This window comes from Balearica regulorum, chromosome 2 (assembly GCF_011004875.1).
Source record: "Balearica regulorum gibbericeps isolate bBalReg1 chromosome 2, bBalReg1.pri, whole genome shotgun sequence".
Lineage (NCBI taxonomy): Eukaryota > Metazoa > Chordata > Aves > Gruiformes > Gruidae > Balearica > Balearica regulorum.
The window spans coordinates 155,539,130-155,552,707 of NC_046185.1; positions in this window are offsets into that span (position 1 = coordinate 155,539,130).

A 13,578-nucleotide genomic window follows, 5' to 3' on the forward strand; every position below is an offset into this window, starting at 1 on the left:
TCACAGAGGCTGCTACTCAAAAGCTGTACTGAAGAATTTGATTATGTTTCCCCAATGTGCCACTTTCAAATTTAGAAAATAAATTTAGAAAGCATTCTAAATTTCAGCAAAACAACTCTTTTCTCTGTATTGCCTTGGCATCCATATGGAAGTGAAGAAAATCCATTTAATTTTTTTAATACATCAATGCATTTTTAAGGTTTTGTCAAGGCAGGACAGGAGGAGGTGGCTGCTCTTACCTGGACCCGGGCGGGAAGGATTAGATGTTAATCATGCGAAGTCATAAGCTCAAAGAGCATAGTTTTTTATTCTGTCCAGAAAGACTTCTAAAACATCCTAGAACTGCCTCACTCTGAGCTTTAAAAACTATTTCAGGAAAACACAAAGGCTTTATTTTAGAGGGAAGCCAGGTCTTTCACCAAGAACCTCCCTAACCTTACTTTTAGAAGGGATAGACAAGGAAGGAGAGGTGGTGGGGTAGCCCTGTATGTTAGGGAGTGTTTGGACTGTTTAGAGCTTGATGATGGTGACAAGAGAGTTGAGTGTTTATGGGTAAGAGTCAGAGGAAAGGCCAAATAGGCAGATATCATGATGGGAGTCCTTTATAGACCACTCAACCAGGATGAAGAGATGGATGAAATATTCTATAAACAGCTGGGAGAAGTTTCATGATCACTAGCCCTGTTCTTGGGGGGAATTTCAACTTACCACGTGTCTGCTGGAAATACAATACAGCAGAGAGGAAACAGTCTAGGAGGGCCCTGGAGTGTGTGGAAGATAATTTCCTGACACAGCTGGTGAATGACCCAACTAGGGAAGGCACCCCACTGGATGTGTTGTTTGCAAACAAAGAAGAACTTGAGCATGATGTGGTGGTTTGGAGGCTGTCTTGGGCATAGCAATCACAAAATGATAGGTTTTGATTCTTGGAGAAGTAAGGAGGGGGGGTCAGCAGAACTGCCACCTTGGACTTACAGAGGGCAGGCTTTGGCCTGTTTAGGAGCCTGGTTAACAGAGTCCCTTGGGAGGCAGTTCTGAAGGGCAAAGGGGTCCGGGAAGGCTGGGCATTATTCAAGAAGGAAATCTTAAAGATGTAGGGACAGGCCGTCCCCATGTGCTGAAAGATGAGATGGCAGGGAATAAGACTGGCCTGGCTGAACAGAGAGCTTTGGTTGGAACGCAGGAAAACTAAGAGAGTTAATGAACTTTGGAAGAAGTATCAGGCAACTCAGGAACATGACAAGGATGTTGTGAAATTATGCAGGGAGACAATTAGGGCTAAACCCCAACTAGAACTTAATCTGCTACTGCTGTTAAAGACGACAAAAAAATGTTTCTATAAATACATTAGCAACAAAAGGAGGTCTAAGGAGAACGTCCGTCCTTTACTGGATGCAGGGGGAAACATAGTGACAAAGGATGAGGAAAAGACTGAGGTACATAATGCCTCCTTTGCCTCAGTCTTTAATAGCAAGAACAGTTGTTCTCGGGGTTTGCGGCCCCTGAGCTGGAAGACAGGGACAGGGAGCAGAATGAAGCCCCAATAAAATTGCAGAAGGTAGGTGTTGGAAGGGATCTCTGGAGATCTTCTAGTCCAACGCTCCTGCTAGAACAGGATCACCTACAGCAGATTGCACAGGATTGCATCCTGGAGGGTTTTGAATATCTCCAGAGAAGGAGACTCCACAACCTCTCTGGGCAGCCTGTTCCAGTGCTCAGTCACCCTCAGAGTGAAGACGTTTTTCCTCACGTTGAGATGGAACTTCCTGTATTCCAGGTTGTGCCCATTGCCCCTGGTCCTGTCACTGGGCACCATTGTGAAGAGTCTGGCCCCTTCCTCTAGACATCCACCCTTTAGATATTTCTAAGTATTGATGAGATCCCCTCCCCGTCTTCTCTACTCCAGACTAAACAGACCCAGCTCTCTCAGCCTTTTCTCACATGAGAGATGTTCAAGTCTCCTCATCATCTTTGTAGCCCTCCCCTGGACTGCCTCCAGTACCTGGCATGTACACACACAAATGTGTATGCATACATGTATACATGTACATGTACACACATAAATATACATGTATGTGTACATGCATAAATGCATACACATATATGTGTATATATGTACACATATGTATGCATATATATAGACATATGTACATATATGTATATCTATGTATATAGATATTTAGGCATATACACACACACATATATAGGAAATATATAGATATTACATGTATTTCCTATTGGAAATCTTTTTGTACTATAACAGAACAGAAATTGATATTGTTTCCCCTGGAATTTGTCTAGTAAGAAAGAAATATATTGCATGCATTTTCTTTTATATTATTCCAGCCTTCCATCACTACCAGCTCCAATTTCTGTACCTGAGAGGAAAAAATAACGGATATGAGGAAACCACAAATAACAAATGTAAAAGCCCTATTTTCTTCTAGAAAATGGGCAAAAGTGACTGTAAATAAAAGAACAATGTATATACTTAGATATATAAGAGTACTTATTCTCGAAATGTGATCTTCCTAAATTTATTATTTTTGCCAGAAAATATGACAGCAAGAAGCCAGCTAGAAGCAGATAATGGACTATCTTCAAAGAGGATCCTTTTATTCCTCACACAGCAGTAGGTGATAAATGGTTCTAATGTCCGTGCTTACTATTTTCTTCTGGTTTTATTTTTTTCTTGCAGCATATCTCCAATCAGAGACTAATAGCCCCCCAAGATAAGATACCTTGACACAGCTTCTTTCCATCTCCAATGGCTGAAGCTATCAAACACCTGTCACCAATATGAAATGGGGAAGGATGTAGATATTTTGCTCCTTGACAAGTGTTGTAATTTTTTTTTTAGATTATTAAAGAGAAGAGGCTGTTATAATGAGATCTTTCTCACAGATCTGTATTTGGTTTGGACTCTTGCTTAAAAGAATCTTTCCTTGCTAGCTTTGAAGCTGTCCTACTGAACCTCAGAGGATGGGAATAGGCAAAGAGCCTGAATAGGTCTTGATCAGAGATGAACAAAGTGTCGTAGTGACCTATATTTTACACCAGAGATGCCTAGTGAATAACTGTCATCCTGAATTTACACTTGAATTTAGTAATTAACATGTCATTTTAGGGTTGTCCCACTTTTAGGAGATTTTTTTAAGCATCAGCAAAACCTCTTTGCAGTGAAGAGAAGGAGGGTATCTACTTAAAAGACCTGATTATTGTTCACTTGCTGTTCAAAATCTAAGCTGTCTCTGGTGATTCAGATAGAGAGGAAGGATGTGCTGTTGAGAGTAAAACTTGAATTCAGTGCAGAACCCAACTGCCATGCATCTGCAGGCAAATGTATTTGCATTTTATCCTCTGTTCTCTATTAGACGACTAGTTTTTTCTTGCTTTGTAGCATTTTTTGGAAGAAAAAATTTATGACTTTGATGTTCATAATGTCATATTCTGATGCTGCATTGTTTAGGGGCATGAGTGCAAATAGCCATAGTAGGGAAGAGATTTATTTTTTTGGGGGGTAGGAATACATTTTAATAAACAAATTCAATTTGAAAATGAAACAGGTGAAAATTGCCATGTAAATGAGGAAGGCACCAGTAAAGAAAGAGCAAATGGATATATTACATTCCTTTGGGAAGTACTAAGCAGTTGATGGAAAATTTATACAAAAGGAAGAGAATCAGGAAACACTATAGTAAATCTGAAGCCATACATTCTCCTTAGACTTCAGACAGATTTGGTAGAAATAATTTGTTTAGGAATCTATTTCCACAGGGCTAGCTATGAAGATACTGCTTTTGGTTAGATGTGAGACAGTTTGGGATTGGCAGGTTGCACCCTAGTAAAGAGCACGTCGAAAAATTAAACACAGCCATTCTTAAGCCCGAAGCATTTTTCTATCTTTTCTGTTTAACAGCGCCTCCAATAAATCTCGGGAACTTTCAACTGTATGTTAGATCAGTTTCAACTGGAAAGGGTGGGTTTCCTGTAGTTGAGACTACAGTCACAAAGGTAACCGTGCTCAAATTCCTGAAAAGTTAAGAGCTGGACTGTAAGAAAGGGTTAACAAAGGCATTCACCTGCTAATCACTGAATAGAAGTTCTCTTAATAATAAAAAATTGAAAAATACCCTTACATATGTCTGGGGCAAGTCATGTTTCCCACATTGCCTGAGAGTTATGTTTTCTTTCTGTGGGCTGATCACCATCTTGGAAATCTGTAATTTTGTACTTTACTATATTGAACACCAGTGACTGCAAGTTTCTAGGCCAGAAGGCTGGATGCCCAAACCAGTCCAGCTAGTTAAAATTCACTTGGCAAGCTAAGGAATGCTCTCAGGATTCTCTGATCATGTCACCGACAACTTCCTTCTTCTAACTCTTTCTAGCTGCTTCTTTCCCCTTCTGTGGGAGAATGGTTGAATTTTTTTTTGCTATAGATAATTTGCTAGTGTAATAATGCCTTATATATCTTAGGGTACTGACATTGGTGGTGAATAACGCTCAAAACGCAAAGTGCTTTTCCCACTGCTGGTCTGTAGTTATACATACAATGTAGGAAAGGACAGAAAGGTGGTATGGTACATCTAAGAGAACCAGAATGAGCTGAAGAAAAAAAATGACAATTGGAATTGATAATATTTTTTAAAGTAATTTTTAAAACAAAACAATTTTTTTTTTTAATGATTTATGATTCATTAAGACACTTCGCTTGTTACTGAGAGCATTTTAACAGCTACTGGGATCTTCCAGAAGACTGGAGATGGAGGGTTTTCAAAGATTTTGCAGGCTTACTGGTTTAAAGGATAAATTAAATCTATTTTCCTTTGCGTGATACAAGCCAGAAAATTTCACCAACTAACCACAGTTATTTTAGCTCTGAGATACTGTCCAGAGTGTGATCTAAAATAAATGCCTTTATCTCTGGTTTGACAAATCATTTACACTAAATACCTCAGTCAAAGTTTTGCTGGCCATCTGTTCTTCCTGAAGTTTACATGAAATGTCCTCTAGTCATAATTTGCTGGTTATACTGTGATTGGACCAGTAAGTCATATGATACAGCATCTGTTACTTTTGATCTTAGAATAAAAGATGAGCTTTTTTGTAACAGGAAGACTTGGTGTCTGGAGTCTTGTAGGGAGATGGTAAGTGTGAATTTAAAATTGAATTATTCTCTCTTAAGCATATGTGATGTTTCGAATGAAAAGAAAGAAATTGTTCCCACAAACTTGATCTTTTACTGGAAACTGGTTACCTTGATATCTGCTTACAAGTGATTTTTCCCTCCAGGAATATTTTAATGGAATTCTTATGACAAAATTTACCTCTGCTATTCTCTAAACAGATTTAAAAAAAATTTGCCCTGTTCAATCTGCAAGAAGTTTGTCATATAACTGTTGATTTTGATAACCACCTGAAATTAAACCTGAGTGAAAACTGGCTTATGTGAATAAAATCTTTTGAAACCTTTGAAGGAAACAGCTTAAAATAAAATTAAAACCAATTATATCTCTTATAAAAGTAGATCTTCATGAGATACAATCACCCTTTATCTTGTGAGATAGGAATCCTAGTTAGGTAGGCCTTCTCTGTAATTTTGATACTATGCGGCAGCTAAACAAATAAATTTGTGAACTGTAAGCTTCTAAGGTCTTATTACAACTAGGTCTAAATGTCTGTCCATACAGTTCAAAGGATAAATCCACCAATGTTTTATACATCAGTAGCTACAAATATGTAAATCAGCCTGTTCTGTACTCTACTTGTCTTTAAGCATATGCAGTTTTTTAACCTATTTTTTTAAGGTAAAACTTTCTAGTATGTTCTACATATTCCAAAAATTCAAAAATATATATGTTTCACAAGTTATAATGATAATGGGGATTTTTTTATAATTATTACAATGAGTAAGAATTTTCTAAGATTATTTTCCTTACTTCTTTTTACTTTGGCATCTTTACAAAGCCATTTAAGAACAGAACATTTAATGAAATAGCAAGGAAATTTTGCTTCTAAGAAGCTTGAGCATATTTTTAATCAATGAATAGCAACAAAGAAGTCTGTGAATATCTTTTCTACTGGGAGTATCAGCTTCTGTGTTTACACTTGTGCCCAGGAACCGCAGCTTGGTGATGCATGCTGCTCAGAAACAGACACATTGTGTTGTTTTTATTGATAGCACTTGAATACTTTTTCACTTCCATATGGACAAAACACATCACAGATTGCCAAATCCTGCTGTGTGCACTAGGTTGTAGACCTAGCTCTGATATTGTTTTCCTCATGTCTAAAGTAACTCAAGCACATTCTCCACATGAATCACACTGTCCGTGTTGCTTCACCGGTTTGAAGTGTGACACAGTATATATATCAAATGCAATTTAGATGGTGTGTTTCAATATTTCATTGGCACAGGAGCTAAGAACAATAGAATTGCCATAACAGAACAAAACCAATGGTCCATCTAGTCCAGCATCCTGCCTGAGGCACTGGTTGCACGCTTCAGAGGAAAGCATGAAGCCCTTGGCATGCACGCAAAATTTAACCATGGAAGGAAATTGCTTTTTGATTCTCTCTGTTGCTCAACTAATGCTACAAAGCATGAGTATTACTTGTCCCTGTAATTGTTATCCTAGTCAGTGGAACTGTGCATGATAGTCTAATTTATAAATGTCTAATCTTTTTTTGAAATGTGCCAGGTAATGCTTTGAGGGTTACTGTGAACATATATGCAGTGTTGCTGAGATTAAGATTATTTTTTTTTCTTTCTATTATTTTTTAAATGGGTAAAAGATCTATCAGCAGATGGTGCTGTTGCAGAGAGTTGTGTTAGTTCTGTGCAACCCAACACATGGGCAATTAAGGCAATTGAAGGATTGTTTATTGTCAGGTGTAATGCAGCCCCTTTGGTTTAATGAAGGGGATAACCAGAAAAGTTGACTCTCTTTCTTAAAGATGGTTAATTTATTTGTGTGTGTGTGTATATATATATATATATAAAATCACTAATTTATACAATTTTATTCCTTAGTTTCAGCTGCAGCTCATGGCCAGTGCCCATGTAGTAAAAATGGCAAGTTGTGGATAAGTCATGTGGCAATGCTTTTCCTGTCTCAAAGTGGATGAATAGAAATTTTGTGTTCAACAAACTAACCAGATGGTCTCAATATGCTACGCTATAGCAATGAGCAATAGAACCCTAAACATAAAGATTTATTCAGCCACATGTGTTTTCTACCCCATTCCTGTGCTGGAGAAACTCAGAATCATATAATGTATATAATGTATCATATATATAAAAAATATTTTTGCTGTTATGGTGTTCTGGTCTATGGGTCTCACACTTGAGGAATTAAAAGGCAGAAGAGGAAAAGGTGGCAATGGCAGGCAGAAGACCGCAAAGAGTGAGCACAGAAATTCACCAGAAGTTCTCAGTCTAAAACATTGATGAAGAAAGAAGAGGACTACCAGACGTTGCGGAATATCTGGTAAATAACTGCTTTGACAGAAGACCTCTAGGAAATCTAGCTTTAAATTTGAAGTTGTAGCTATTCTTGGCTGCTTTCTCTGTTTCTCTATGTGCTGGTTTTGGCTGGGATAGAGTTAAAATTCTTCACAGTAGCTAGTACAGGGCTGTGTTTTGGATTTGTGCTGCAAACAGTGTTGATGACACAGGGATGTTTTCATTCCTGCTCAGCAGTGCTTACACAGAGCCAAGGCCTTTTCTGCTTCTCACCCCACCCCACCAGTGAGTAGCTGGGGGTGCACAAGGAGTTGGGAGGGGACACAGCCAGGACAGCTGATCCCAATTGACCGCAGGGATATTCCATACTGTAGGATGTCATGCTCAGCATATAAAGCTGGGGGAAGAAGAAGGAAGGAGAGGACATTCAGAGTGATGATGTTTGTCTTCTCAAGTCACTGTTACGCGTGATGGAGCCCTGCTGTCCTGGGGATGGCTGAACACCTGCCTGCCATGGGAAGTGGGGAATGAATTCCTTGGTTTGCTTTGCTTGCATGTGCAGCTTTTGCTTTACCTATTAAACTGTCTTTATCTCAACCCACAAGTTTTCTCACTTTTTCCTTTCCATTTCTCTCCTCCATCCCACTGGGGTGGAGTGAGCTAGTGGCTGTGTGGTGTTTAGTTGCTTGGCTGGGGTTAAGCCATGACACACTAGAAGAGTCTGACTCCTTCATCTTGCTGTGTCCTCCCTCTACAGTCAGCACAAAAAAATGTGAACCTGTCTTCTCCTTACACTCTCAGTTCAGTAAATGATCAAAAATCACCAGTGGATTGGTTTGAAATGAGTGCCTGAAGGACAAATGCCATTCCTTTCTGCCAATATCACCAAGTGACAACTTTGCGCAGAGGTGCGGGGCACATTAATGCCTTCTGCAATCTCTTGAACTGCTGTTGTGGGGTCCAGCAGAACCCTTTTGTCAGAGTCCCATGTCCTGGGACTCACTATTTTATTTCAAGATGAACTCTTGCTTGAATAATAATCTGGTGAAATGGAAGAAAAATCCAACTGTAGGGACACAATTTGAAATGTAAACCCAAAGTGTTTGTAATCAATCCTCTTTCTACACTCAAAGAGGCGTGGAGACGTTAAGTTATTGCTCTGCATCAAGTAGAAAGTTTTGAAAGAAAAAAGAAAAAAGTTACTTACTAACCAAAACTAGTGCCAGCAGTTATATAGACACAGATTAACAAGATGAGAGACTTGTAAAAATTACTGTAAGTATAGCAGCCAATCTGCTTTAATTCATTCAAGTCACAACTGTGAAAATAATGATTATCAAATTCCCTATACATTTAGAATTCACAGTTTCTCTAGATCTAGAGATAGAAAGCATCTGGTAGTAACAAAGTTAAAACGAATAGAAGAATCAGAGTAATTAAACTCTGTGAAAAAACTAAGCTTACAGAATAGACACAAAGTATGTGAATTTCATAATCTGCAATAATGGATGCCAGACAGCCAGTTTATTCTTTTTTTTTTTTTTTTTTTTTTTTTTTTTGGTCTCTGTCTGAATCAAACTGAATCTTAGCCAGGAACATTTGATGAAGTCTAGCAGATCTTCACCAGTCACAGGTTGTCCCCAAATGAGTTCATGTCATATTTAGCAGAATAAAACTAGTGGGGGGAGACACTTAAATGATTTGTAGATTTGGTTTGGACAAGTCCCCAAAAGATAGATGCTAGGCAAAACTTGTTAGATCTATTTGGACTGCACATCTCGCAAGAAAAAGACGGTTTTTACCGTCACCACTGAATACTGGTCATAGTTCTTTGATTGTATTGCAAGTTCTATTGCTCAATACATATAGTGACTTTTTTTCCATGAACAGAGTAAAGTTTGATTTTGATTACTAACCACATGGAAGATATAGAAATGTGAACATCCTTTCCTTTCTAGTATACAAAAACCTTTGAGATGTGTATGTGCTACTTCAGGCATGTAAACCTCTAATTCAGGTTTGAAATCTTAAAACACGGTCAGATTCAAATCTGCATTTCAGATCACATTTGTGTAAATCATGGGATGTGTATTTCTTTATTTCCCTAACAATCACTATCTTAATAACAAAGTAAATCTTATTAATTTTTTGCTAAATTCTTCATATCTGTAATAACTTTCATCTTTCTCCTTTCCCTCCACTTCTCCCCACAAACTGCATAAAGTAAGGCGTGTACTACATTTGGTCATTTAAACATACATATGTATCCCACAAAAATCACATTCAGTTTCTTTTACAGAATCTTTTTTAGACACAATAAAAAATTCCTAGGAATATGAAGCTTGAGACAAAATTTATTCTTTCTGATACTTTTTTCTGGACACTTTCCCTTCCTCTAGTAAATATAGATGATCTTAAATAATCATTTCAGATGTAGACTACCTCCCATCTAAGGCTGAATTTTCTATAATCTCTGCAGTGTACTGTGGGTAAATGTGTTATGACTTTAGAATATTTGGAAAAGACCATTAGGGAAAACTCCACATTTCATTTTGTGCAATGATCATATTTGGAGAGTAGTTAAGAACATTAGTCCAAATTTCTTTATTAATTGTCCTCACAAGATCTGTGATTTTTTAATATATATCTGCAAGATTTTGCAGACACAGAAGTTTATCTGGATATGGATGATGCTTTCAAATAAATATGTATAGCAGTTTTTTGATTAATTTTATTTTCATAAAAGTTTATCACTGATCTGAACTACAGTTTAGTTTAAACTAGTCTGATATTTACAGAGATGCAGATAATAGACTGTTATTCCCTAGGGTATCACTCTGATTAAATTGTACATATATTACTTTTTTATTAGCTTATCTAGTGTAACATTATTTTTTACATCAAAATTCTTTCTAAATCTGAAGCTAGGTGGTCCCCTGGCTTCAAGCAATTTTAATAGTCCCATGCTTATTACATTAAAAAAATGGAATCGTCAAATGTTTATTATAATTTTGTTGCTGACCTCTTTATCTTGAAGCATATGGTATAGCTGTTTCACAGACAAGATTTCAGAGCTGGCATTTTTTATGGTATCTTTGTTGTATCAAATTTAACTTACATCTTAATATTGCAGGTTCCATGTGATATTTATGGAAGGACTGAGCCTTCACGTGACTGTTACAGTGACTGAGTTCCAGAGGGATGTGCTTTTAACAACTTTCAGACTGTGAAGTCTGGCTTTTATAGCAATGTTCAAGTAGCCATAGTGCTTGAATGGTGGCAACTTCAGAGCTTTTGCAAGATTAGATGAGCTTCACTGCAAACTCCCTTTGTCGACATCGCACATCTCCTCATAGCAGAAATACTTCAGCTGACTCTCAGCACTGAGTTGTTCAACACAAATCTTTCATTTCAATATATGTTAGCAGTTATTGTCCACCTCCTTCACCTCCCTTCATCTTCCTTCAACATTCAATAGACAAATATTCTGACCACTGTTAGATTACATCTCCCCAAATCACTTTCCTCATCATCTTTTCTCCTTCTTTGACAGCTTTTGAAGTTCACCACTAGTTGTCAAGGAAAAAAAGGAAGAAAGAAAGAATGTGATTAATATGTTCCATGCAATAGTGGCATATGAGACTCAGCTTTCAACAATCAAACTCTCTCCATGATATTCAGTAGCAATAATCTAAAATCACAATAATCTGTGGTGATTTCTTTATTTCTAGTGTGGCTAGATCCTTCCATATGATGTTTTAAAACATGTAAAGGAAAATTCTAGTTTCTATGGGTCAAAAAATAGAGAGCTTTATCTCTTACTATTTTTTGAATTGGAGCCATTACATTGCCCGATATACCTCTGGAATACAGCATGTAGGTAACACAGAGCAACATTTAGCCACCTGTAAGACTTACGTTCATTTATCCTATTAGCTTCCACTACCATGTTTTTCTCCAGGATAAGAGATTTATTCCTGCCCCGGCCTAGGATTGGTAAATTCATAATCTCATAAAAGATCCTTTTCTGGTTTAAGGAAATAGTTTCAGATTCCTGTTATATTCACATAAATTATTTGGCCTATTTTTAGATAAAGGTTTCTGCCGTGGTTGAAACAGAAACACTGGTCCTTTTTAGTATTGTCCTGCTTTGGATTCACCCATACTTGCACACACAGTCACATAGCTGTTCTCACTTAATTTTGTACATCAATGAAAATGGAAAGTTACTTTAAACTTCAAGTTTAAATCAATATTATTTTTAGTATAAATTGTACGCACAGAATTCTTTCATCCTCCATGATGTCTTTTCATAGAGCATTAGCATAACAAAGAAGAATAAAAGCGGCTGGAAGAGAATGGTTAAGAATTTCTTTCCTGGAGAATTTGAAATGAGGCAGCTGTAGATCCCAAGGATGTGACAGTGTCGTTTCCTTCTGCAGCTATTAAAAGAACTTTTAATAAGCAGAAAGAAGAGAGGAACAGAGCATCAATAGTTCCAAAAGTAGACAGAAGGCAGGATCCATATCTTGTAATTCTGCACTGACATTTGACATTAGCTACCTATTTACTATAGACTACTGTAAAGTTTGTAGTAATGACTTTGGATTTCTATGAGGTCTACAACAGAAAAAAATCTCATCTTTCTGTTCTGTTGTAACTGCAGACGTCTTCTAGGCTTCTCAGGAGTTGTGTTCAGAGTCATAGAGTTTAAAAATGCTGATGCAGCTGCTTCAGCTGAGGAGTCCTACTGGTGGAGCTATCTTGAATAGGGAATCAATGAACAAGTTTGATTTGCTTTCAGACCTTTAGGATAATACATAGAAGACTTTAAAGACAGTATTTAGAGGACCTTTAGGACAATACTTTTGTTTCAAGTGTTTGTATTATTTTTATTCACAAGGCATATCTCAGGTAATTTTTATGAAAGCTGCATTCACAATCAAAATGTGAGTTTCCTGTTGTTTGGTTTTGTATTGAATACTTGTTGTAAAAAGGCTCTGTACTGCACAAGGTCTTAGTTTTATAACCAAGCGACCTTCAAGGGACCAATATACAAACAATGGATTTGTTGCCAAGACAGGTGTTTAAGATACCCAATGAATATTATCCTTGAGCAGTGGTTATCTTAGCTGAATGATAAACTGTATATTTTTATTGGTTTATTATGCATATACAGCTATGATTACACTTTGGTGTATAGCAAAAAGTCCTATAAATATGCTGAAATGAGTATGCTATTTAAATGAATAAATAGATTTTTTTTGCAATAGCAAGCTAACCTCTTACTGGAGACAATTTATAAATACACTAAGGGGTATGTGAGGTTGGATTTAAGAAGTCATACTGAAGAGCTCAAGAGAACATTGGTTTTTTTCTTAATTTCAGATGCCCAGTCTCTACTGCCCATTTCATACGTTAGTGAAACATTTTCTACAATGTCAACTTTAGGGTCAACTGAAGGTCAAATCTTACCTCTCTAATGATATAATTAACAAATATAATACCGTGCAATAAGTTCTTCTTCCTCTTGTGTTTTTGCATTGAAGCTTGACACACCATGTTAAAGAGAAGGCTTTTCAGGTCATCAATCAGATGTGAGGTAAGTGAACCTCCATCGAATGCTTCTAATGAATTTCCTATTTGTATACTCCAGAAATTCAAGAATATAGCCGACTCATCAGTGTACATCCAGGCAAGCTCCTTTCGAAACCATAGTTTTCTAAGCAGTAGGTGGAATGAAAATAACACAATTTCTTCAGCTGGAATAGCAGAATATTTACGAGGGAAGGAGGAAAGGGCTTTTCTATGGCTCCAGCATAAGCAAGAACCTGTTTGTACACAGAATTTCCTATTCCTCTTTAACATAGCTTGTGTGCATGCAGTAATTTAAACACCTCAGTATCTTATTTGAGGACATCTGAGGAGGACAGATGATGATAAGAAGGCAAGTAGGAATTTGGCAGGGAGTTGGCAGGGAAATACTGTAGTTTTGAGGAACTATGGCATTTCTGACAATATAGACTTCTTGTGCCTGATGTCAGCCCTTCGCTTTCTGCCATTCATAAGCACTGCTGGGTGCATAGTGCAGATAAGTTTACTTCTATGCA